Raw genomic sequence first — 23,700 nt, 5'->3', positions numbered from 1 at the left:
AACGCATGTATTTTGTGAAAAATCACAATTTTGCAACTCAAAACTTTAAGAGGCATAAAGGTAAAACGGTAAAAGATTTGAAAAAGCTGAATCATACCTGAATAGCCCAATAATTTGAGAACATTTTAAAGTTTGAATGGTTGTTCTACGTGAAAATATGAGGAAGTAGTTAAGTTTCAGAAACAAGCAAATTTTAGCAGAATTGTAGAAGTTTCCCATTCATTTCAATGGGACAAATTAAGCTTAATATTTTAAAAAGTATAATAGTGAAAAATACCAAAAGACATAGCAGGAATTAGCAGAAATAGCAGAATATTTTAAAATTTGAACGGTGAAAATCGGCTGAAAATTGTGGAAGTAGTTAAGTGCCAAAAAGTGTACGGAAGTCCCAAGAGGAACTCAATAGTGTGGATGCTTAAAGCATCCACACAATAATAAAGAATAAAGAGAAACAGGAAAACAATAGTGTGGATGCTTAAAGCATCCACACAATGAGCGGTGACTCGAGACTTTTATACAGTACTGTGTAACGAGACGTTATCTCACAGAGGCACCAACAAATATTCTAAAGGTAATTGTGTGGATGCTTTAAGCATCCACACTATTGAGTTCCTCTTGGGACTTCCGTACACTTTTTGGCACTTAACTACTTCCGCAATTTTCAGCCGATTTTCACCGTTCAAATTTTAAAATATTCTGCTATTTCTGCTAATTCCTGCTATGTCTTTTGGTATTTTTCACTATTATACTTTTTAAAATATTAAGCTTAATTTGTCCCATTGAAATGAATGGGAAACTTCTGCAATTCTGCTAAAATTTGCTTGTTTCTGAAACTTAACTACTTCCTCATATTTTCACGTAGAACAACCATTCAAACTTTAAAATGTTCTCAAATTATTGGGCTATTCAGGTATGATTCAGCTTTTTCAAATCTTTTACCATTTTACCTTTATGCCTCTTAAAGTTTTCAGTTGCAAAATTGTGATTTTTCACAAAATACATGCGTTGTTATGGTTGCTATGCACTTGGCTTCCAGTCTGCCACTGAAGGTTTTGCAGTCTTCTCTTCATGTCCGAACAACTTCTTGCTACTTGCTCAATCTTCACTCAACTTCCACAAATTATACATCAAAACGTAGGTATTTTTGCTGGGTTTCCGAAAATGTCACTATCATTGTTGTGGGATTTATAGAATTTTGGCAAATCTCCTCAGACCAACACAAAGTCGCAAAACTCTCCATAGAAAGTCAATGGAGAGCTTGTTCAAAATCACCGCTTGATTTCTGTAATGAGAGGCATATTCGAATCGTCATATCTCCTCAACGAAGCAAAGTTAAGACATAAGGCTTGTCCCAGTATATCTTCAGACACTCCTGACGCTCACAATTCAAGAATTATTTTCTCACCTATTACCGTTCTGAAATGAGTTAGACTTGTTTGAGGGTAGGAAATTTGTCCTTCGCTCAGATTTCTTCAGATTTCAAACTCTGGAAATGAACCACTTTTTTCTCTCGTCATATCTTTTTAATGGATTTCCACAGAGACCTGAAAATTTCCATGATTGTTCACCAAAGCCTGCTGTCTCTTACGGTGAAAGAATGATATTGATACTCCAAATAGATTTAGAGTTAGAAAGCGTTGTTTGAGGGCAAGTCAAGGCAGTTTTTGCTTTGCTCTACTCAGTTATGGTGCATTAGAAGTCAATTATCTTTAATAATTCATATTTTAATGATAAATTGTCAACACTTTAAGATTCCCCCATCTCTTCTGAACAAAACGGTGTAAGAATGACCGTTCTAGCCCCTACGGTTAGGAAATTATGGTCATTTGTTTGAGGGGAGTCGTCATTATGAGAAATAGACTGCAAAAATCCTGTGTCTCTCTGTGCTGCATGCACCTGTTTTGGCGGGAAAAAGTGCACAGGCTCTCTGATTGGTGGATTCAAATTCAGCAGCTCCAAGGCTGCTTGACTGAGCTAGAAACTTACTTCTGTGTGTGTGTGAGAGAGAGAGAGAGAGAGAGAGAGAGAGAGAGAGAGAGAGAGAGAGACTTTTTATGGGATGATCTCATTGTAAGATTCAAATTCAGTATATTTAGACTGGTTGACTGAATTGGATCTTGTGTGTGTCTCTCTCTGTGCATGTGTGTTTCCATATGTGTCCATATTTGTGATTGTGTGGCTGTTATATTTTTTTTTTGCCAATTTTTTTCATTTAACAAGTATATTTGAGGGACCCTCAGCATGTTCAGCATTTTTTCAGCTGTCCATTTTGCTTTTCCAATTTTTCTGTTTAAGTTATTACTATTGTGCTAAATCATACTATTTCTGCTATTTTATAAGATTTGTGCTAAATATAGTATTTCTGTCAAATTATAGTATTTGTGCTAAAACATAGTATTGATTTAAAATTACAATATTCATAGTTCATCACAGTGTCTCTGGTAAATCACAGTATTTCTGCTCTGTTGTACTATTTTTCTAAATCATAGTGTTTCTGTAATGCTTAAGTATTTTTGGCTAAATATATTCTTTCTGTTATCTTATACTATTTCTCCTAAATTCTTGTATTTTTGAGAAGTTATCATGTTTCTGGTAAGTTACAATATTTCTGCTAAGTTCTGCTATGCTATTGTATTTCTGCCAAGTATTATGTTTCCTCTAAGATATTGCAGTTCTGCTAAGTTATTCCATTTTAGCAAAGTTCCTTTGCTTCTGCAAAGTTTTTACAATTTCTGCAACTTTTCAGCTTTTTCAGCTAGTTTTTGCATACAGCTTCAGCTTTAAAGCATCCACACTGCATTTTCGCAGGAAATGCAAATCTTTCTAGTTTAAGGTTACATTTCAGTTTCCCGCAAAGATGTCTTCATGTCTGTTGCAGTTCCAACTGATCAACAGAAACTGAAAGACATGTAAAGCTTTCTTGCAGTAGAGTATACAAACCAAATGTTATTCACATTTAAATACCATGCATGCATGCATGCATACCATGCTTATGTGGCAATTGTACTGACCTTTAATCTCTGATATACAGTTGAACAGGTCTACCTGAAAGTCTGGTGAGTGTAATTTTAACCTGATAAGTATCTTATTTTTACCATATCTTACTTCTGTTCAGGAAAAGAAAAGGAAATAATTTTAATTCCAGATTTGCAAGAGTTATTTAGTTTCTTCTACAAATATCTTTTGTGAACAGTTCTTTTTAAACCACAAAGAAAAGTTCTGGTAAGAAATTAACCATATTGTAGTAGACTTAGAGTTTAGATAAAGTCCTTACACGGTAGTGTCTTGCCCAAGGATACTTTAGCATGCAGACTGGCACCAGTCATCAGTTTAGCAGATGACCTGTTCTACCGCCTAGCTACAGCTACCCGAGCAAACTTAATAAAATAAATAGTTAGTAAAATACAAGGAGACCAGTTCAGATTGATTAAGAGGAATTTGAAAAGTTCTGCTTCAAGCTAGTGTAAAATTGTAATGACGAGTTGGCTATAAAATAGTTTAGATGCTTTGATTTGACCATGTCTGCACTGGTTTTTCAGATGGAAACTGAAAACGAGTGTCACTTGAAACCGGTTCCAAATTTTTCCAAAGAATGAGACTTTTATGTGCTTTTATCAGCTTTATTAATCCATGCAGGTTCTGGCTCATTATATTTTCTGTAACTTATTTCAGTTGAGGTGAAGCCAACAGCAACATGCTGAAACATGAATGAAAACGATCGTCATGCAAATATTTTTTCACCTCCTCCATTTTAAATGTGGGAGAAGGATTTCAGATAATAAAGCAGTTGTATCAACACTGAAAATGTGCGTGGGTATACTTGTTTCCTCATGTAAAACCAGGTGCAGTTTGGGTATGATGGGACACCTCTTGAGGAGATGTTGTTGCTTTTTCTGGCAGAGAAGGTATTAACTGGCTCAGATATTTGGGAAGCAGCGAGCTGGAGACAAATGTTTGCAGACAGGCAGGGAAAATAGGAGGATGCAAACCTTGAGGAATGATATACTGATTTCTCCCTGCAAGACAAATAAGAAATTTATTTAGAATTTCTTTTAAATTTTGATTTGCCCTACTGCTTGTCAGTGCGGTCTAGTCTTTGTGAACTATGTTTGCAGATGACATCGTTATCCATAGTGGGTGTGTAAAGGAGGAGGAGGAGGAGAGTCCAGAGTCGCAATGAGGGTGCTACACCAGAAGCCTCCTTCTGATCGCTTTAGTTGCTAGCAACCAGTTGGCGTGATGAGTCCTTCCTTTCACTGAATGTTTAAGAAACTAAAGCCCTGAGTGTTGATTTTAGAAAGTTCTCTTTTCTTGCTCATCACCCACTTTTATTAAAACTGCTGATATTGGGATTGTGGAGAGTTATAAGTAAGTAGGTAAAATGTATTTATATAGTGCTTTTCACAGCTAAAAATCACAAAGTGCTTTACAACACAAGAAATGGAAATATAAAACAATGTAAAACAATAAAAACAACATAAGAGGAAATTAATCAAATGCTTTTCTAAATAAAAATTTCTTCAGCTGTTTTTTAAAACGATCAATGGAGTCCGTGCAGCATAGAGACAGTGGAAGAGAATACCACAACTGTGGTGCCACTGCCTGAAAGGCCCGATCACCACGAGTTCTAAAACGAGTGCACGGTACCACCAGCAGTCTCTGATCTAATGACTTTAAAGCTCGAGAAGATGAATTTGGTTTCAGCAGGTCAGATAAATATTGGGGAGCTTGACCATGTAGGGCCCTAAAGGTTAGAACTTAAATTTTAAAATGAAACCTAAAACTTACAGGCAACCAGTGAAGGGAGGCTAAAACTGGAGTAATATGAGATCTTCTCTTGGTGCCTGTTAAGAGACGTGCTGCAGCATTCTGCACAGTCTGAAGATGATTTAAGGCTGATTTGTTGACCATTACAGTAGTCTAAATGGGAGGAAATAAAAGCATGAATAATCGTCTCAAGGTCAGGCTTTGACACCATTAGTCTGAGTTTTGAAATATTCCTTAAATGATAAAAACAGTTTCGGACCAGCTGCTTAGAATGCTGCTCGAGCGACATCGAGCTGTCAAATATGACACCGAGGTTTCTGAGGCTCGATTTTACATAAGGGTCTAAGAAGCTGATATGCTGCCTAATTTCTGAGGCCATGTTGTCTGGAGCAATAATTAGAGTTTCTGTTTTATCAGAGTTTAGTTGGAGGAAATTGTCATTTAACCATTGGTTGATTTCTGTCTGTTGCTCTTATTGTAATTATAACTTTAATATTATTGTTTTGTTTACTCTTATTGTTGCCTGCTCCTAAACTAATTTCCCCTTGTGGGACAATAAAGAATTTTAAATTCAATTGAAATTGAAATTCTGCAGCACGGTGGCACGGTGGTTAGCACTGTTGCCGCACAGCAAGAAGGTCCTGAGTTCAATTCCACCATCAGGCCGGGGTCTTTCTGTGTGGAGTTTGCATGTTCTCCCCGTGTTTGCGTGGGTTCTCTCCGGGTACTCCGGCTTCCTCCCACCGTCCAAAGACATGCAGCTTGTGGGGATAGGTTAATTGGATAATCCAAATTGCCACTAGGTGTGAATGTGCGAGTGAATGTGAGTGTGAATGGTTGTCTGTAGGGCTGCTCAATTAATCGAATTTTAATCATGATTACGATCTGGGCTTTCAACGATCATTAAAAATGACTGAGCCGATTATTAGCCCCTCCCTCGTTTATCCGCGACACCTTAAAGGCCGGTCCGTGAAAATATTGTCGGGCATAAACCGGTCCGTGGCGCAAAAAAGGTTGGAGACCGCTGATTAAGAGGACCCGAGGGAAGCTCGGAAAGCTAAGCAGAAGTTATTTGGAGAGTGACTGCCGTTGGTTGAAAAGAGAGTTTAAAAAAAACAAACTTCAGTGGTGTTGCACACTATTTTATATTATTTTTTTAAAGTCATTGTTAACCCTTTAAAGCCGGTGGACTTGGTTCTATAGTAGGTCTTAACGGGTTAAATAAATATCGTCAAATAATCGTGATCTCAATTTCAGTGAAAAATAATCGTGATTATCATTTTTGCCATAATCGGTTTGGCTGAGATGAAAGTTATAGTTTTTACAATTTCAATTTCAGTGAAAATAATCGTGATTATCATTTTTGCCATAATCGAGCAGCCCTAGTTGTCTGTCCCTATGTGTTAGCCCTGCGACAGACTGGCGACCTGTCCAGGGTGTACCCTGCCTCTCTCCCTATGACAGCTGGGATAGGCTCCAGCGCCCCCCGCGACCCTGAAAAGGATAAGCGGAAGCGAATGGATGGATGGATGGATGAAATTGAAATTGATTGCTGCTAGGCCTGCCACAAATGATTATTTTGATAGTCGACTAGTCACCGATTATTTTTGCGATTAGTCGACTAATCAGATTCTGCATCCATTGGGAGTAAAACGTACAGCTTATTGCACCAGCAGCATCTGCTCTTATATAACTATCATTAGCTCACAGCTTTAAGTGTTTAAGGTATGTGCTAACTAAAAATAAAGACAAGATGATAGTTTATTAAATTTTAATGAAATTTGCAGATTGTTTCGGTGAAGTTTAATAAACTCCTTGCTATCTAAAATATAACGGGACATCGGAGTATATTCTTGAGCATCTCACACTCCTGATGATCAGTTGTCTGCTTGACGTTTATTCAGCTGTGTAAAAACTATAACTTTCATCTCAGCCAAACCGATTTACTCAGGAACAAATAAAATACTGAAACGGGCTCTAGTGAGCCTTGAACCCCGGCTATCGAGCTAGTGGGTAACAGACGTCTCCGAAAACGTCGGAACGCTTTTGAAAATATGTGGTGTCTTGATAAACTGAGCAGATATTTGAGGTTTACACAGTTACATTCTTGCCCGAAAATATGTTAAACGTTTATTTTGTGACCCAGAAAGAATGATAAGAGTAATATTAAAACTAACTAGCTGCCGCCATTGTTGGAAACTGAGCTGGGCCGCGCTGTGAATTCTGGAATAGGTTGGGCCACGAAGTATACACCCGACGCATCCTTCAAATCTAGAAAAATGAAGGACGCATTTGTCAGCCCCATTTTTCGGAGTCTTCGAATTTGCACAGTCTTTGTCGTGTCGCTGTAACGTAATCGGCCTACAAATACGAGCACAGGAGGATGCGGTTCCTGAATTTGGACACAGCTACGATACCGGACACTGCTTCTTCTTCTTCAGGGTTTAACGGCAGCTGGCATCCTTGTGCATGCAGTGCTGCCATCTTCTGTTTCAGTCCGTTATTACACAATTAAATCCTACTACTTATTTCTGCGTCTTTCAGGATCTTACAAAGCTTCAAATGACGCGTCGACTATTAAATTAGTCGTTGACGATTTTAATAGTCGACATAATCGTGACTAGTCGACTAATTGTGGCAGCCCTAATTGCTGCTGTCACTCTTAGTTTGTATGAAAGATGCAGACTTGTCTGCAAACACTCAACTACTTGCAGAGGAGACCTCAAACTGGTGTAAACTGGAGATGGGGCCTCAGTGCTGCATTTAACACATTAAAAGGGCCCTGATGTTGGAAGGTGAATGTTCTTCATTTCTGGTTTGTGTTGCACTTGTTGCAGTTGACAAATGTTTGCAGACAAGTTGGTGTCTACCATGCAAACTATGGCTAACTGCAGCAGTCTGCTAGCAACCAATTTCAAGGATGTTTTTGTGCAGCACCCACTTTACCTCACATCCAATTTCAACCATTGACTGCCAGGAACCCCAGGGAGCCCCTTGCCAAACGGTAATACACATTTTTCCTTAGCAACTAGTAGTTGCCTGGTGGTTGCTGACTGGGCCGTACTCTTTTGTGACCGGGGCCTAACAACACTTCTTAGATGAGGATGATGAATTTGTGAAGTGTACTGTTGCTGTCTGCTTGTGTCTTGTTTGTAAATGATTTGAAAGAAAATCAAATGTGCAGTGATATGTAGAGGGAAAGGAAGAATTCTAGCGAGGAAGGAGGTAGGATAATATAAGCAATGCTGTGTTTTTGGTATATACAGTTGTCCATATGTGTCTGCGGGGAAGTGAAATCTTAGTCTTAAAGGGTGACGATGACCTTTATTTAAAAGGCATTGAGGTGAGTAACCAGTCAGGATGTTGGCATATCTTACTTTATTGGCTTCTTTACTACCCCCTTCCTCCAACACCCAGCCTATTGATATTATTTTTGCCTACAGCAGCCTTAGTGCTCCGTGTTGCCGCCTTCATCATGGTGACATTTTTTTGTGTCATTGTGATGATTCATTATTAGTGACTTACTTCTCCTTCGCACCAGATAAGGTCACGTAGAACTGTTTATTAGCGGTTTTTCTTTCCACCCTTATGAGCAAAATAAATTTTTCCTGCACATGCAAGCACTGAAGCATTTCACTTTTCACACGACTCAAGGGACAAGACGGTGAAATAAAGCCAGCAGTCTGAGTATCAGTTTTCACAATTAGAGCCGTGGAAAGTTTTATTTTCTAGTAATTGTAAGTCAGCTTCACCACATAGAGATTTTATGTTAGATAACTGTTGCTTTCATGGCTGAAGTGTGACTGGTAGTTTTACTGTGTCATTACTAGGGGTGCAACGATATTCGTATCGATATTGAACCGTTCGATACAGTGCTTTCGGTTCGGTACGCATATGTATCGAACAATACAACATTTGTAATTTATTTTATCAACTTTCCTTCTGACGATGCTGTCTGTGTGGAGCGCTCAGTGGATCTGCGCTCGACAGTGCAGCCTAGGCGGAGTAGTCGAACGCAGATTCACTGAGCGCTCCACACAGACAGCATAGTCAGAAGGAAGAGCGCAGGGCAAGCTAGCGTGACAGAAGTTAAGCTCTCCTTGCAACATGGCAAATTGAACCTCCCCCACCCTCATTCAGATCTGGCGTTTGGAATTATTTTGGTTTTCATGTGACGTATGACCCTGAAGGTAAGCGCTCATGGACTAAAGTAAAACAGTATGTTGGATGTGCCGTGCAATGCTCAATTACATGGGTGGGAGCTAGCGTGTTAGCGCAGTTAGCTTGTTAACGTGTTGGCTGTCTAGCCCCATGCACGGGGCTATCAGGGGTAGCTCGTTAACGGAGATTTGCCGTGTTGTGGCGTTAAGGTCATTTTAACGAGATTAACCTGAAAGCACTAGTGGGAACACAACGAATATGACTGCACATTTACACCAATATCATCCTAGTGCAAAGACAAAAACAACAAGCATGCATGCTACAAACTTTACCCGAGTCATTTAGAGAGCCGTTAGCACAGGATTCGCCTTATGGGGACCTGATATGTTTAATATGCTGCTGAGAATATAGCCCAGAAGAAGCGGATAGTATAGCTTTTATTTTGGAAAGAGCCATTTCTCTGTAATAAACTCTCTTTTCCAAAGATGAGTGATTCCTCAATAAGATACAGGGCTCGCAAAATCACTAGCCCGACGTCCCGGGGCTAGCGATTTTTCCAGTCGGGCTACCAAAATCTATCTCTGCCCTGCCCGTCGGCCTATCGTAGGAAGGAAAAATATATGTCAATGCTTTTGCATTCTTTCGGAAATGTAGCTGGGTAATTATGTCATTGGCATCGGTGAGCCACTGTCAATATGTGACATATTGAAATCGCGTTTGAATTTGCGCTTGTTTTTTGCTTTCACTTTGCAATCGCGCGAACTGTGTATAGAGAGCGACAGCACTGATCTGTGAGTGATGATAATTTGTGCACCAATTCCTCTGACATCGTCTTATTAATCGTTAGCTTACTACGCAAACATGACAAGTGAAATCTCCTGCAGCTTAAACATGTGAGAGGTTGATCGCGCAGAGAATCGCTGAGCTTATGTGAGTGCGCGTGTAAAAGCAGCAGGATTTATTTCAGTTCTGCTGAGCCAAATAAGACAGGTCAGGGTGAAGAAGTGACAGCCAAAGAAAAGCTTACCACAAAACGGAGAAGTTATGACAAATCAGACTATAAGGCAAAAAGAAAGTGCAGCTTTATGGTTTCATGGACAAAATAATTTCTGTGGCTGCGATATGATGAGCTAAATAACCAGGGCTGCACATAAGTGGTCCACAGGTGCGCATTCGCTGTCAAAATAAAAAACACGCACAAGGGTTAGGGTTAAATTTAAAAACTGTACTTTTGAGTTAAAATATATATTTATAATTTTAATAAATGACAAATTAAAAAGGCATGAACATTTTATTTTGTATCGAAAAAATATCGAACCGTGACACCAAAGTATCGAACCGAACCGTGAATTTTGTGTATTGTTGCACCCCTAGTCATTACAAACATACTTAGTAAGTAGATAAAGGGTCGTGATTGAGAAAAGGATGAAGAATAGTTAGCAAAAAACAAAAGGTGGTTTCAAAACTCCCTGATGTTTGTGCCCACATGATGAATTTAACCCCTGGAGGGTCCTAGAAAAATGCACTATTGGGCTTAGAGCCACAAATCGACCTAAGACCCTCCAGGGGTTAATGGCAGTTCAGTCTCTGAATTCATGTTAAAATCTTATTTTAAGCCACAATTAGAGCACAAGCCAACTTAAAAAGACTGAGTTTTGACAACTTTTAAGGACAAAGAAAAAACATGGATTTGCTGCTTTTTAGTAATGACAAATGCCACCATCCTGGTGTTGTAGTGCTGTCAAATGTGCCAAATATCACCTTTGATTTTGTGTATTGTATTTTTTAGATGGGTTTTTAAAAGACAGAATTGATCTTGAGTCTCACTTTGTGAACAAAGCACAGCAGAATGGCCCTTAATAGATTTGTTGACCTGTCCCTTTCCCCAAAGAGCCAGTCTACAGCAGAATTTGGGAATGGTGTATCGAATGCCAACTTAATATAAAATAGTTCACAGTATGTAAAATCTCACCACTAGATCTCAGTTGATTGGAGATTGCAGTCGACTGAGTTGTTTTCTTTCCACTCCGAGTTTAAGTTCATAATCTATGGTGGTCAGTGTAGGACTAACAACTCTGGCTGCCGCAGCTTACCATGTGAGTTCACATCTATGTACTTCGGAGGAGGCTGTAAAACTTTGTGGAAGGAGTCTAATACAAGTTTATGAGTTGGTGAAGCTCACTAATGTCTGATGACAGCAATATGGAGATGGATTTTTGAGGATTTCTTAAACGTTACTGTTGGTAAGCGTGGATGTTTTTGCTGCTGTTAGCCTCTGTTACCTGCTGTTAGCCTGCATTAGTGAAACTTTGCTTTGAAGTGGATTTAACATTGTTGGACTCGGACACTTGGTGAATAAACTCTCATACTATGAGAAAATGTAATCAAACTGTTTATCAGAGGGAAATGTTAGGACACTGGAGCCTCACATTAGTTGATATCATGTTCGCTGATAACCAGCTGCTGTTGTTTAGCCAGCTTTTTCTCAGCTGTCTGGAGATGTGAGGGTCGCATTTCTAATCTGCTGACAGTAATTAACTGCGTCAATATTGTGAGTAAATGAGCATGTTTAAGCACATTATCATGTGTTAGAGCCCTGACTTCAGTTGAGGAGATGAGGCTTGAAGTAAAGTGGATTGAAAGAGGTGGCGATGTGGGAGGAGAGAGAGCAGTGGTAGAGGAGGGGATAGATATAATGAGAAAGAGACGATGATGATAATATACAAGTACAAATTTAAATGGTCATATATAGTTGGAAGGAGCTACTTGTTTCTTTCCAGAGAACCTTAAAAAGAGACTGGATGGGTCACGTGCAGGACATGCTTAAAAAGTCAAATTTGTTTTGATGTCTTTGTCACAATTTATAAAAGTCATGGCTGCCTGCTGACGCCTTTCAACAGGCATTACCACAGTGGCTGCAGATTGGCAGGTGTTAGATACACACCCAGTGTTTGTAGTATTTTGCAGCATTGCTGTATTAAACAATAGTTAGGTCATTTCCTTTTGAAGCGGCGGAGCTTGCAGATGTTTTAAGAGCCCTGTGTTGTGTTTGTTGGCTTAAGGCTTCTGTTCTTCATCAGCAAGTCTTCAGTGATTACTTCCTTTATGGTGCAGGAACCAGTGCTTACAGTTTCCATCAAAGAGAGACTCGCAAGTTGACACTGCCAGCTCGCTTCTGCTTTCATTGTCTTCTAGTCTTCCAAAGCTGAAGACACTTCTTTTCTGCATCTTTTTGTGTTGCAGCATAATCCTGAGCAGAAAAGACCTCCGCGGCTTCACTGGTTCACGTTTGAAAGCCCTACAGTATTCAGTAACCCTTTGTGTGTTTATTTAATGTCCGGAACTGTACTCGTCTTACGTTTATGCTGGAAAAGCCATCATCAGGTATTGTTTGAATCGTGGCTGTTAAGGAAATATCCCTGACAAGTCAGTATCCAATGTGTCTAAACAGAGGTTTTCACCTGTCAACATGTGACTGCCAACTTTCTCTTCACTGGTGAACTGAGTGGTTTGTGTGCTGTTTTACTTCTGTGGTTGTTTCATTTCATTAAAGAGCTGTGTGATGGTTGATTTAAACAAGTCAGGCTTCACTATATTTAATCCTATGTCTACAAACCCAACCTTTATGTTCTAAAAAGGTCTAAAAGACCTTCAGGAGATATTTGTTAGTCAGAATCTGAAGTGTAGGAAGACTAGTATATCAGCTCTTAAGTGTCATCAGGGGGCCAGACTTAGAGCTGCTGCTGCTGTGGGCCAGATTGTTTAAAGACACTTCCTGAAACAGCAGAAGGAAGTGGGTGCTGGCTCAAGCCAGAAGCAGTTTCACACTACAAAACACAGAGTGAGGCTTTGACTCTCCTTTCATACTCAACATCCCTCTCTGTCAGCTCATATATTCCAGGACGTTTTCAGCAAATATCAGAAACGTGATTAACAGATGTACACGTCAGCTTGTTGTTGTTGTCTGGGTTTCTTTGGCTCGTAGGGCTGAGGAGAAGTCGTGGCATTTGCAGCTTTTTCGAGCCAGAGTTGAGCTCGATTGAAGTGAGAAATGGATGGTGAGGGTGATGAGGCTGAGAGGGAGGGGGAGAAAGTGGGTGTACTCTGAGGTCGTGGGCAATGCTCATTTTCATGTGAAAGGGCTACAGCTGCTCTGTCGCTCTGAAGAAATTATTCATGCTTTATTCTAATGCCGATCCCAGAGGGGAGACACACACACACACACACACACACACACACACACACACACACACACACACACACACACACACACACACACAGAGGGGTAACTGTTATCGGCTCATGGGTGCAAATGTTGACGACTGATCTGCTGCTACTGCTGCTGCTGCGTCATTTTTATTTTCCAGCTTTGCTTCAGTGGTTGAAAATGAACAGCAAGAGCAACTGCTAACCCAACCCTGACTGTGGGTTCATTTAAGAGTTCCGTATGTGAGAGGGACACATCGCAGATCAGCTCTAAAACCCTGACCTTCTGCTGCCATTTTTCAGATTGTAATATGTGCCTGGAACATCGTCCTCACTGACCCCAGATCAGATTACTTCCTCTTTCCTGTTTTCCCATCAGCAGACTGTGAGTAGGCAACAAATATCAGTATTTAGTATTAGTATTTATTTATTTATTGTCATTGTCAAGAACAATGAAATTGCGTTTGGGGCTTCCATACAACCCAAAAAAAAGAAGAAAATAATAAATACCCCTTAAAACCCAAGTGTACATATTTAACCCAGTGTGACTCCAATGCAATAAGACAATCCTTAGCAATAATGTTCGTAGAAATTCAGACAAAGACCTGAGAAACATGACAAAATACAACAATGCAACCCATTCAATATTATTGTACTGTGAGATATGATATCAGATATACTATCAGAGAGACCACAGACCTAAACCACTAGAACCAACGAGCATGGCACCTGTGGCTTGAACTATAAAGCAGGATATATATATCCAGGATATGTTCCTACTTTCTGGTTTCACTTTAGGGCTTTATACAGTGAGCAAAATACAAAACACAAAAATCTGCTGTAAAAAATGCACATAAATTGACAAGAAGAGGAAGAAACTGAGATGCTGGGTTCATCCGATTCTCACAAGCAGGGAAGAGTTTGTTTTGATCCTGGACCCGCTTTCCTACATATTTAATTAACCGAATTTCCCAGAGGAACCCACCCGAGGGATTAATAAAGTTTTATCTTATCTTAATTTCACGTTCTAGCTCCGTGTTTCACGTAAAATAGTTTCATTTTACTGAAAAATATTTTTAGCGCACTAAATATTCGCATATAAAAGACTTTACTGTGACACTGGAATTCAGCAGGGGTGTGCGGCTCTATCAACAATCGTTTAGTATCGATACTATGTCGGTATTGGTATCGATACTTGTGTGGTAAGTTCGATATTTTGTCTTTGTCTTAATTTTCGTGTGTAAATTGATAATGATTCATCTCATAAATCATGACACACTACATAAGTTGCCTTTGTTTGTGGAAAGTATCGGTACTGGTATTGGTAACGGCAGTATTGACCCTGTATTTACTTGGTAGCAGATAGAAAATTTGCAGTGTCGCACAGCAGTGTAGGTTAAGGTGTTGCACAAACGTGGTTATCAGCTTCACAGGTCAGCCAGGGTTTTGTAAGTTTAGCTACGAGAGGTGGTGGTGGCACAGAAAGGTTTGGAGAGGTTAAAAACACTTAAATACAAGGCGACACAGCTGCTGCAGTGCTGCGCGAGTGCTTGTTCAGTAGTGTAGGATTTTATATTAAAAGTAAATCGTGAAAGAAAACCTGAACAGCATTTTATTGTTAATAGCAAATTATACAAAAACATTATATCCAGACATTCAGCACGAGCCAAATGTAAGCTCAAACGTATCCTAGGTGGTCTTTTTTCCTGGGATTTTAAGACCTAAGTTTAGCTCCACCTTATCTTGGCTTGAGCTTTTTAACAGTCCGGTTAAACCCTGCTTTTCCACCATTTAATTCACAGTTTCCTCTTTCTGTGCTGCTATCAAGTGCTGGGTGGAGTCTTTTGTTTACTTTTCAACAGCTGCTAACATTTCCTGTATGCGTGCCTTCATCGCCTCAATGGCCTTTTTTTGTTGTTGTTGTTGCCTCCAGCTGTGAAACAAGTTTGTTACAGTCATCATCAGATTGCTTTCAGTTGTTCTTTAAAAGCTTTGTTGAAACAGCTTTCTTTTTAGTTACTAGATAGCAGACATGGGAATAACCAGACACCCATGCTAGGAGAGTATCACAATACTCAATACAATATTATCATGTTGTCATATATTGTCAAAGTTAAACGTTGTCAATACTGTTTCATGTGTCCACACTAACACTGTCATTCAAACCTGCCATACATGTTACCAAAAGATGGACTCAGTCTGCAATTAAATGTGATCAAGCCGTTGGTTATAAGCCGTCTGTTTCTGATAATACAGCAATTAGCTATGATTAATCATCGAAGCTAAGCGTGTCCAGGGTTTTTCAGTTGAGCTGATTTAATGTAAGCATGAGTTGAGCCCTCCTTTTTTTCATAGCATGCCCAGAACATTTTAATTTATTTAATAAAATATTGGTATTTGGTGTCCCTGTATCGATACGCTGATGCCCAGCAGCGTTATTGTATCCATGACAAATACCTAAAAATGTATACTGGTGTTATGGTGGTGAGCATAGGACATGACCTTAAAGTGATCTGCCATCATAATCCACAAAACCCACAGCACAGGCCTCGGGTAGTGTGCATTTTAATTCCTTCATTTATTCATATTCATAATAATTTCCCACATATGGTTTTATATACAAAGTCATGTCTCAGGGCTGCACCAACATGGCCAGAATCAGGACCGCTTCTGTCAGTATTTTATTCTTGAATATTTAACGTGAACAAGCTTTTAGAGTTCTTTAAATTTAAATAGGATGCAAATGGAAAAATTAGGGGTGGTGTTCCCTTTTGTTATGTTTGCTTGAGCTGAACTAAACTGCTTTTAAGAAAAGGTGAAAATGCACCTCTGTAAAAGAAAAGGTGCGCTTGATTTACAACACAAGACAACTATAATCACTGAAAGTGAAATGAAATTAAAATCCAATGAATCAATCAGACATATTGTGTCCTCATGTGTCTTATTTTGTCTGAGTAGCTGTGAAACCCCAAAAGATTGTAGCTGGCAGTGATGTACAATTACATTACTTATGTTTCCTCCATATCTTAGAGCTGTTTGAGGCCAGTAGATACACAACAAACACTGTGGGCTCAGAAGTAAGCTACTTGTGCAGTGAGGTTAGATATGCACATTTGATCTGCCCTCAGGAAAACAGGGTTGGAGGAGGGATTCAACTAGCTCCCATGCTTGTCGTTTCTTGCAACATATGGAGACTTTTCGTATTTGATGTCAAGAAAAATAAAGAAAAATAAAGCTCAGAAATAGTGATTGACAGCCGGGCTGTGTCTGTTTATTTTGTCCATATTTAGCCCTAAAAGAGTTGTGAAAGTATGACAGCACGCCACCCGCACAAACTGGTGGAAATATGACTCTTAATCAACCCACTGAGCCTTTTCCTGTTAATTATAACATCTGAGTGGTGCATAAAGACAAAAACAGTCCTTTATTTCTTTGTCTCGCACTCTGGTTTTTCACAAAATGAAGTCTTGCCTTCTTTGAGAGAAGTGTTTGTAACCTTCTAACTGAATGATTGCTAAAGACAGTAAGGACATTTGTGAGTATGAGTGGAGTTTATTACATGTGTGATGTGGCACAGATAGCGTGGTGTGGTCTTGTAACTCTTGATTACTGTCACTTGCTGTTTCACATTGTGCTTTTGTGAACCAGCTGGGCGACAGTCGACAGAGTTTTGGCAGCCAGCGTCATGTTGTCGGTGCTTCCTCTAAAAGTATGAAGGCCGTAAAGGCCACGGCACGCCTGGGCAGCATCGTATCACGTTACACATCAGCCCGAGCTCAGCAGAGGAACTGATTTATTCATATTTGAGAAGGTTTTTGCATGTATATCACAGACAGAATAAGCTTCTCTGTGCTTAAAAACTCAGAGTGATGGATCATTGCTCTGAGGGTCAGAGATGTAAGCTAACTCCTTCCCCTGGATCTATTAATCCTTTAATGCTAACCTTCAGATTATTATTATTATTTATTTATTTTTTTGGGGGGGGGGGGGGGGGGGGGTTGGATTTTTTTTTTTTTTTTTTTTTTTTTTTAAACAGTGAATCACTTTTACGGATTTATATCTGTGCAGCTTTTCACATTCACATATTTGTGTCAAGGGCTGTTGGAGTTTATGGGTGTTTTAAAAACATTATCTCCATTTATCTCAGGTCTGTCCTCCTCTTCTCTGCTCCTTCAGGAGCTGCTTTACTGCAGCTGCACGCTGAAAGTCTGAGTAAAATAAAGTGACAGCAGGTTTTGTCACGCACCAAGAGATTCACTTCCCTCAGTGAGCCGTACAGTCAGACTGAGTCACTCACACAGGTGCAGATAGGCTTTTGTTGCTCTGCTGATGGGTTAATTCTGAGTTTACTGACTGTTTTTGTTGCTCTTGCTGCTACTCGTCTTGTCTTCTCTGCTTGCTGAGCATATGTGCTAAGGTCTGGTGCTCAGAAGTAATTGGACAGTAGTCAGAAAAGCAGTTTCATAGCCAGGCAAGGCCTGTTTCCTTTGTTACTTCAAAAACCCAGGAGATTGATTCCAAGTGATGAGCTTCTGTTTGGTAGCTGTTGAGTGGATTTTCAGTATGAGGTCCAAAGAGATGTCAGTACAACTCAGGGACGCCAAACATTAGGCTGAAAAACCAAAATAAACCTATCAGAGAGACAGCATAAACTTTAAGAGTGGTCAAATCAATCTGCTCCCCGAAAGGGCCTGAATGACCACAGAAGACAACTAAAGTGGATTATTTTTGATACTGTTAAACAGTTTATTATATTTGTTGGCACTCTGATGTTCCATTTTACCCTCATATGTTGTATACAGAAGGATTATTTTTTATAATAGATATTGCAATGTTAACAACATGATAACTATATAGTTAATTATGAGCATTTATTAAATAATAATGCTCCATAAATAAAAGACAACAATGTTGTTTTTGTGCATAACAAAAAGCTCACAATTGTGCAGTCAAAATGTAAACTAACAGACGCTGAGCATAATAACAAAGAGATTTCACAGCTGCTCTGTTCCCAACTTCTACTGCCTGACTGACAGCCTGGAGTTTGAAATCTGCTTTGTAACCGTGCCTCTGAACAGGTGCCATTTATGGTCCTTATACACACAATACGGTAATATTACGTTGAAGCACAGTACGTATCACTCCGCGAGGCTCCTCGGTAGCCGTAATGCTCCAACAATCCATCAAGCGTTGCAGCTCCGTAACTTACCAAAGTCGAACTAAAACATTTTTTGACAGATTGCTGAGCGCCGTGTATCACCTAAAATCGGTTCGCGGTCAGTAAGCACAACCAGAATTCATACATAAGGCGCGCTGTCTATTTTTGAGAAAATGAAAGGATTTTAGGCCGTGCATGTCGTTAGCGCGGTTAGCTCGGTTAGCCCGCTATCACGTTGATGCCGTCCAGCCCCACGCACGGGGCGATCCGCGGTAACTCGTTAACGGAGATTTGCCGTGTCCATCTTGTCGTTGCCTGCAGATGAAGCGATGGAGGAGGGGAGCTGTGTTCAGTGAAGGAGAGGCGAGGCCGAGTAACGTTGCGTAAAGACAAAAGTGGACGAAAGAGCGGCAAACTTGTGGCTCCACAACTATAATTATAACGTAACTTATACTATATCGATATAAACGATATTGTCACATCTTATATCTCGTATGAAAATATATCGATATTTTTTAAAAAACTCGATATATCGCCCAGCCCTACTTCACATTACCTTAAACACTCAGAGCCACACTTTTTTTTTTCTTCCTAGGCTTGGATATTTTTCATGTCATTAAGAGTAAGATTCCTAATATGGAGCTACATATATAGAGATACAGAAGCCTCACCCATCTGCTGTTTAAGAAGAATGCTATCTTAAAGAGTTAGAAAAAAATTTATTTTTACCTGTGAATCATGCAAAGCTGCTCTAGTAAACTTTAGGGATAAAAATAAGGAGCTGGAAGTATTTCCACTTTAATATTGATGCCATATGTTAGGAGTGAATTAGCTGAAAACTATAAGATGATGAACTTGGGGGCAACACCCAACAAATCCAAATCCACATGCTGAAACTGGAACAATATTAGCCATATTCATGGTGGGATTGTTTTTATTTATTTTTTTATTTTTTACAACAACTGAAAGTAGTTTAACATGTCATCTACAACCATGTCCATCTGACCCTTTCCTAAAATGTTTTAATCTATCTAAACACAGTATTCCCTAGAGTCTCTGTGCATTAAGTGTATCCGTCTAGTTTATTTTTATGTCTGTGCAACTTTAATCTTTTGTGTGATTTCGGAAATGCATTGCTCTGGATTGAGCCATACACTTGTGTACCTTAGCACATGAATTCACATATAGCATTAAAAAGCTTATAAAAGCTTATTTTGGTTCAAAGTCACCAAACCTTAGATTTGACTTGTATTTTTTTACGTGTAGTTTTCAATTTCGCAAACACCATTATAATAAAAGTTATAGATATCGCCACAGTTATTCCTGTAAATAAATAAGCGTGGCAACATGTTCTTTTAGAGGAACTGATATGGGGTAAATTTTAAACTGAATTATGCAAAGCTGCTCTAGTAGACTCCAAGAATAAAGATACAGAGCTCCATTTAAACGGCCACACTGGGTAATAGTTTATATGATCATTTATATCTGGGGTGTCAAGAAACTAAAGCATGCAGAAAGAGACGTGATGGTCAACTTAATAAAATGTCGTCATCCTCTTCATGTCGTGCCTCATCTCCTGCACTGCATAAACATGCTCATTTATTTATTACTGATATAGTCGTAATTATTTAAGCTAATAAGTTGATATCGTTCTAGTTAATGTTGGACTCAAGTGTGCTAAAAAAAAAAATCGCACTTTACCTCTGATGAAGAGTTTCCAACAATGCTAAAGCCACCTCAAAGAAATGTTTGCTAACGCCAGTGAACGGCAACTGATGACAGTTAACTGTAGCTAATGAAGGCTAACAGCAGTCCTGCCTGCAGCTCAGCATATGCTCAAAGACTTCCCTCAGCATGACTGTCATTGGTCAGAAGTGAGACACGCACCTGAATCCTGTCATAGAGTTTTACAGCCTTCTCAGAGTAAAGATAGGTGGATGTTTCTTACCCAGCCCCTACAGCTGAGATAAACAGTAGATTGATAACCTTCCACAGATAGGGAACAACTTTGGGGCGGAGCCGGATCCAATCCAATATCAAAGGTAGATGAAATACAAAACTGTACATTCGGTGATTTTGAGAAAACGATTTCCTCTTATCTCCGAGGAAGTCCATCCACTCTGCACACAACGATGATGAGTATTAAACCTGTCAGAGCTCAAGCTCTGTGTTGGACAGCTAATGATGTGGCAGAATAAAGCTTTTTTCCCCCTTCTGCATCGAGGAAGAACCAAATTTAGAAGAAAGTGTTTGACAGATGTGATCAGACAGACACAAACACACTTCTCTCATGAAAGCGTGTGTCGTAAGGCTTTGTCCTCACTGTGTGAAAGGCCTCATGGCACAGAGCACGCTGTGAAAAGGAGGTTTCACCATGTATGGTCAAACTTGAGTCTCATGCTCATGCTTTCCAAATCTGTCTTTTTCTGCCTGAGGATAAAGCCAAAGACAGAAGCTCCAAACACACATAAATATGCACTCAGACACTGTTCAAGGCTAATGTGAGCAGGGTTAGAAACCTAAATGTGTTTCAGACTCGCGACTGAGAGAGCTGAAGGGTGGAGAGACCTTTTTTTGTGGACTCTTGTCATGCTAGAGGTTCATTGTGAGCTCTCAGTGGCTCGTTGTTCTGCCAAATGACAGCAAGTAAGATTTCTCAATCTACTGATTAAAATCTCTAATCCTATTCATGCTGGATACCCACCAAATTCTCCAGGATAAATGGAAATAAAGCAGCTATTATCCCGTATGTTAAATATTGTGATTAATGATGGATTAAGGATTTATTCCTTAAAGAGGGCTGTAAATAATCATTATAATCCTGTGATTGAAGGAATAAACACATCTACAGTTTACTACATTCACACATCTTCTTCTTTTCCAAACAAAAATGCAAATTCACTACTTTTAAATATTTAAGTAATACAAGATTTTGCTTGGCAAAATGACCTGAATGATTTCTTAAATACAAGTAGGAATTGTAAGATTTTCTTTAATTAACCAGTAAATTATGGCACTATTAAGAGTTTTCTATGACTTAGTTTTGATGGCATTAAAGAGTAAAATGACTAGCTTTATACAGGATACCTTGACTGCAATCTTATATATAAACAACCCAACTTAATTTTGACCTCAGGCTATTTCTTTTCCAGTATGATAGGTCTTTTCATAAAAAATAATTCCTGAGGAGGTTATGTCTGACTTAAAATGAGTTGTGTTTGCAGGAAATGATATTATAATCGTAAAATAAGAAGAAAATAGTAAAATTAACATTATTTATTTTATTTTTTATTTTTTGCTAATCAGTGTTTTCCCCTAGAATTAAATTCTGATTATGGCAGTAGTATAGGGTAGGGGTAGGTAAATGCCATTTCTGCACTCACCAGCAGGCCTAAATTTTCTTAATAAGTTAATATCTAATAATAGATGTGCTGTTCATCAGCCTCTCTGGTTAAGCTGCGTCCACAATGGAAGCAATTGGAAGAACATAAAATTTAAAATTTTTGTGGTTGTAGTGTATTGGTTTGTTTTTTGTTTTTGTTTTTTGTCTTGTTCTTTATGGATGATTCCTTGAGAGTCTGACTGTGAACACGGTTTCCCAGTAAGGACAAGAAAATGACAGAAGTCATTGTTTTCCACCTGAGGTGATCAAATGCTTTCAGATCTACAAAAATTATAAGCTAGAACTTAAGTGAGGCTTTTATTGCTTGCAGTATTTCATAGTAAAACTTGAGATGTACCCAAGTCCTCCCTGTAATTGCTGCTGTTGATGGATCTTTAGGCCTGTTTGTACCACTAATTAACCTGAATGCGCTTTGTGAATCCTGGATCGGGGTTTTAGGTCAGGAGCTCTGGCCTGGATTAACCGTGGTGTTTATACGGTGTATGTGTGTCTCTGGTTCATCTGACTCAGAAACCTACATTGACACATAGAAGCATGCCAAATTTGGAGCTGCCTTATATGGCGGGTTTATCCCCTTTGTAAAAGTTTGTCATTTGGTGTTTTTTGTTTGTAGTGAATTTCCAGACCTGCTGCATTGATTCAAGAAGTTAAATCTGTCACTGTCATCTGCTGCAGGCCATACAGAGAGGGTTTGTTTTAGGCAGGATGTAGTGTGAACTCAAACTGAAGAAGGAAAATGCCAGGAAGCAGTATTTGTTTGCAGATCTGTGAAATGGTGAAAATATACTTGACCATTTCTGGGTAGTGAAAGGATTGAGATCGCTAACTGCTGCCCATTAAATGCCTGGACTTTTGTTTTGGAGTGTGTGTATGAGCCCAGTTTTGATAAGGAAAATTGGACATCTTGAGCCCTCTCAAACCCTGGTGTTTTTTGGCCCTGGGAGTGGAAAAAGTGACTTCAGTTGGCTGAGAGGCTGGAATTTTTTTTTCTTCTTCTAGAAACAAAGACCAGAGATGCACAGAGTCTAATAGATTCTTTCTATTAAACCTTTTCTTTAGGGGGGTGGTGACACCTTAAATGTTTTGATTCTTGCACCAGGTTTGATCCTCTTTGCCTTCAAAACTGTCTTAATTGTACGTGGCACAGATTCAACGAGGTGGTGGAAGCATTCCTTAGAGATGGTGATCCATATTGACATGATAACATCCCAAAGGTGCTCTGTAGGATTGAGATCTGGAGACTGTGGAGGTTCATTTGAGTACAGTGAACTCATTGTCATGTTCGAGAAACCAGTTTGAGATGATCTGAGCTTTGTGACATGCCGTGTTATCCTGCTGGAAGCAGCCATCATAAGCAGGTACACTGTGGTCATAAAGAGATGGACATGGTCAGCAACAACACTCAGGTTGGCTGTGGAGTTGCTCGATTTGTATTTCGGGGGTTAAAGCGTGCCAAAAAATATCCCCCACACCATTACACCACCAGCAGCCTTAACTGTTGATACAAGGCACAATGGATCCATGCTTTCATGCTGTTTAAAGCAAATTTCACAGCAGAAATTGAAACTCGACGGACCAGCCAACAGTTTTCTGAACTTCTGTTGTCTAATTTTGGTATCTTGTGTGAATTGTAGCTTCAGTTTCCTGCTGTTAGCTGAGAGTAGCACTTAGTGTGGTCTTCTGCTGCTGTTGAGATGCTCTTCTGCATACCTTCGTTGTAATGAGTGGTTATTTGAGTTAATGTATCGGCTTGAAGTAGGCTGGCCATTCTCCTCTGGCCTCTGACATCAACAAGACATTTTCTGTTTTTTGGACCAGAGATCAGAATCAGAATCAGAATGGGTTTTATTGCCAAATGTTGAGCAGGTTTACAACATTAGGAAATTGCTGCGGTGCTTCAGTGCAAACATGCTGTCATAAATTGCGCTTAAATAGACATGAAAAAAAATAAAAGTAAGAATAAGAATTAAAAGTGCTACGTAGAAAGATATATGCATGAGATATA

The 23,700-nt window shown here is 39.3% G+C and overlaps 1 protein-coding gene across 10 annotated transcripts in view; it reads left to right on the top strand.

Annotated features, from left to right (window-relative positions):
- inpp4ab (inositol polyphosphate-4-phosphatase type I Ab) overlaps positions 1-23,700 on the top strand; it is a 107,129-nt gene that overhangs the window by 29,604 nt on the left and 53,825 nt on the right. For 2 of the 10 annotated variants that reach the window (XM_085399650.1, XM_085399652.1), the window contains exon 2: positions 13,438-13,519. The exons of the other annotated variants lie outside the window; for them this stretch is intronic. The gene's annotated coding sequence lies outside the window, so the exon portion shown is untranslated. The remainder of the gene's footprint in view (positions 1-13,437; positions 13,520-23,700) is intronic. 10 annotated transcript variants of the gene reach the window in all.

This window comes from Rhamphochromis longiceps, linkage group LG23 (assembly GCF_057381845.1).
Source record: "Rhamphochromis longiceps isolate RC_006_pf linkage group LG23, R_longiceps_female_GT1.1, whole genome shotgun sequence".
In the NCBI taxonomy this organism is placed as follows: domain Eukaryota; kingdom Metazoa; phylum Chordata; class Actinopteri; order Cichliformes; family Cichlidae; genus Rhamphochromis; species Rhamphochromis longiceps.
The sequence above is the reverse complement of the archived record's forward strand: the minus strand, read 5'-3'. Positions and strand labels throughout refer to the sequence as shown.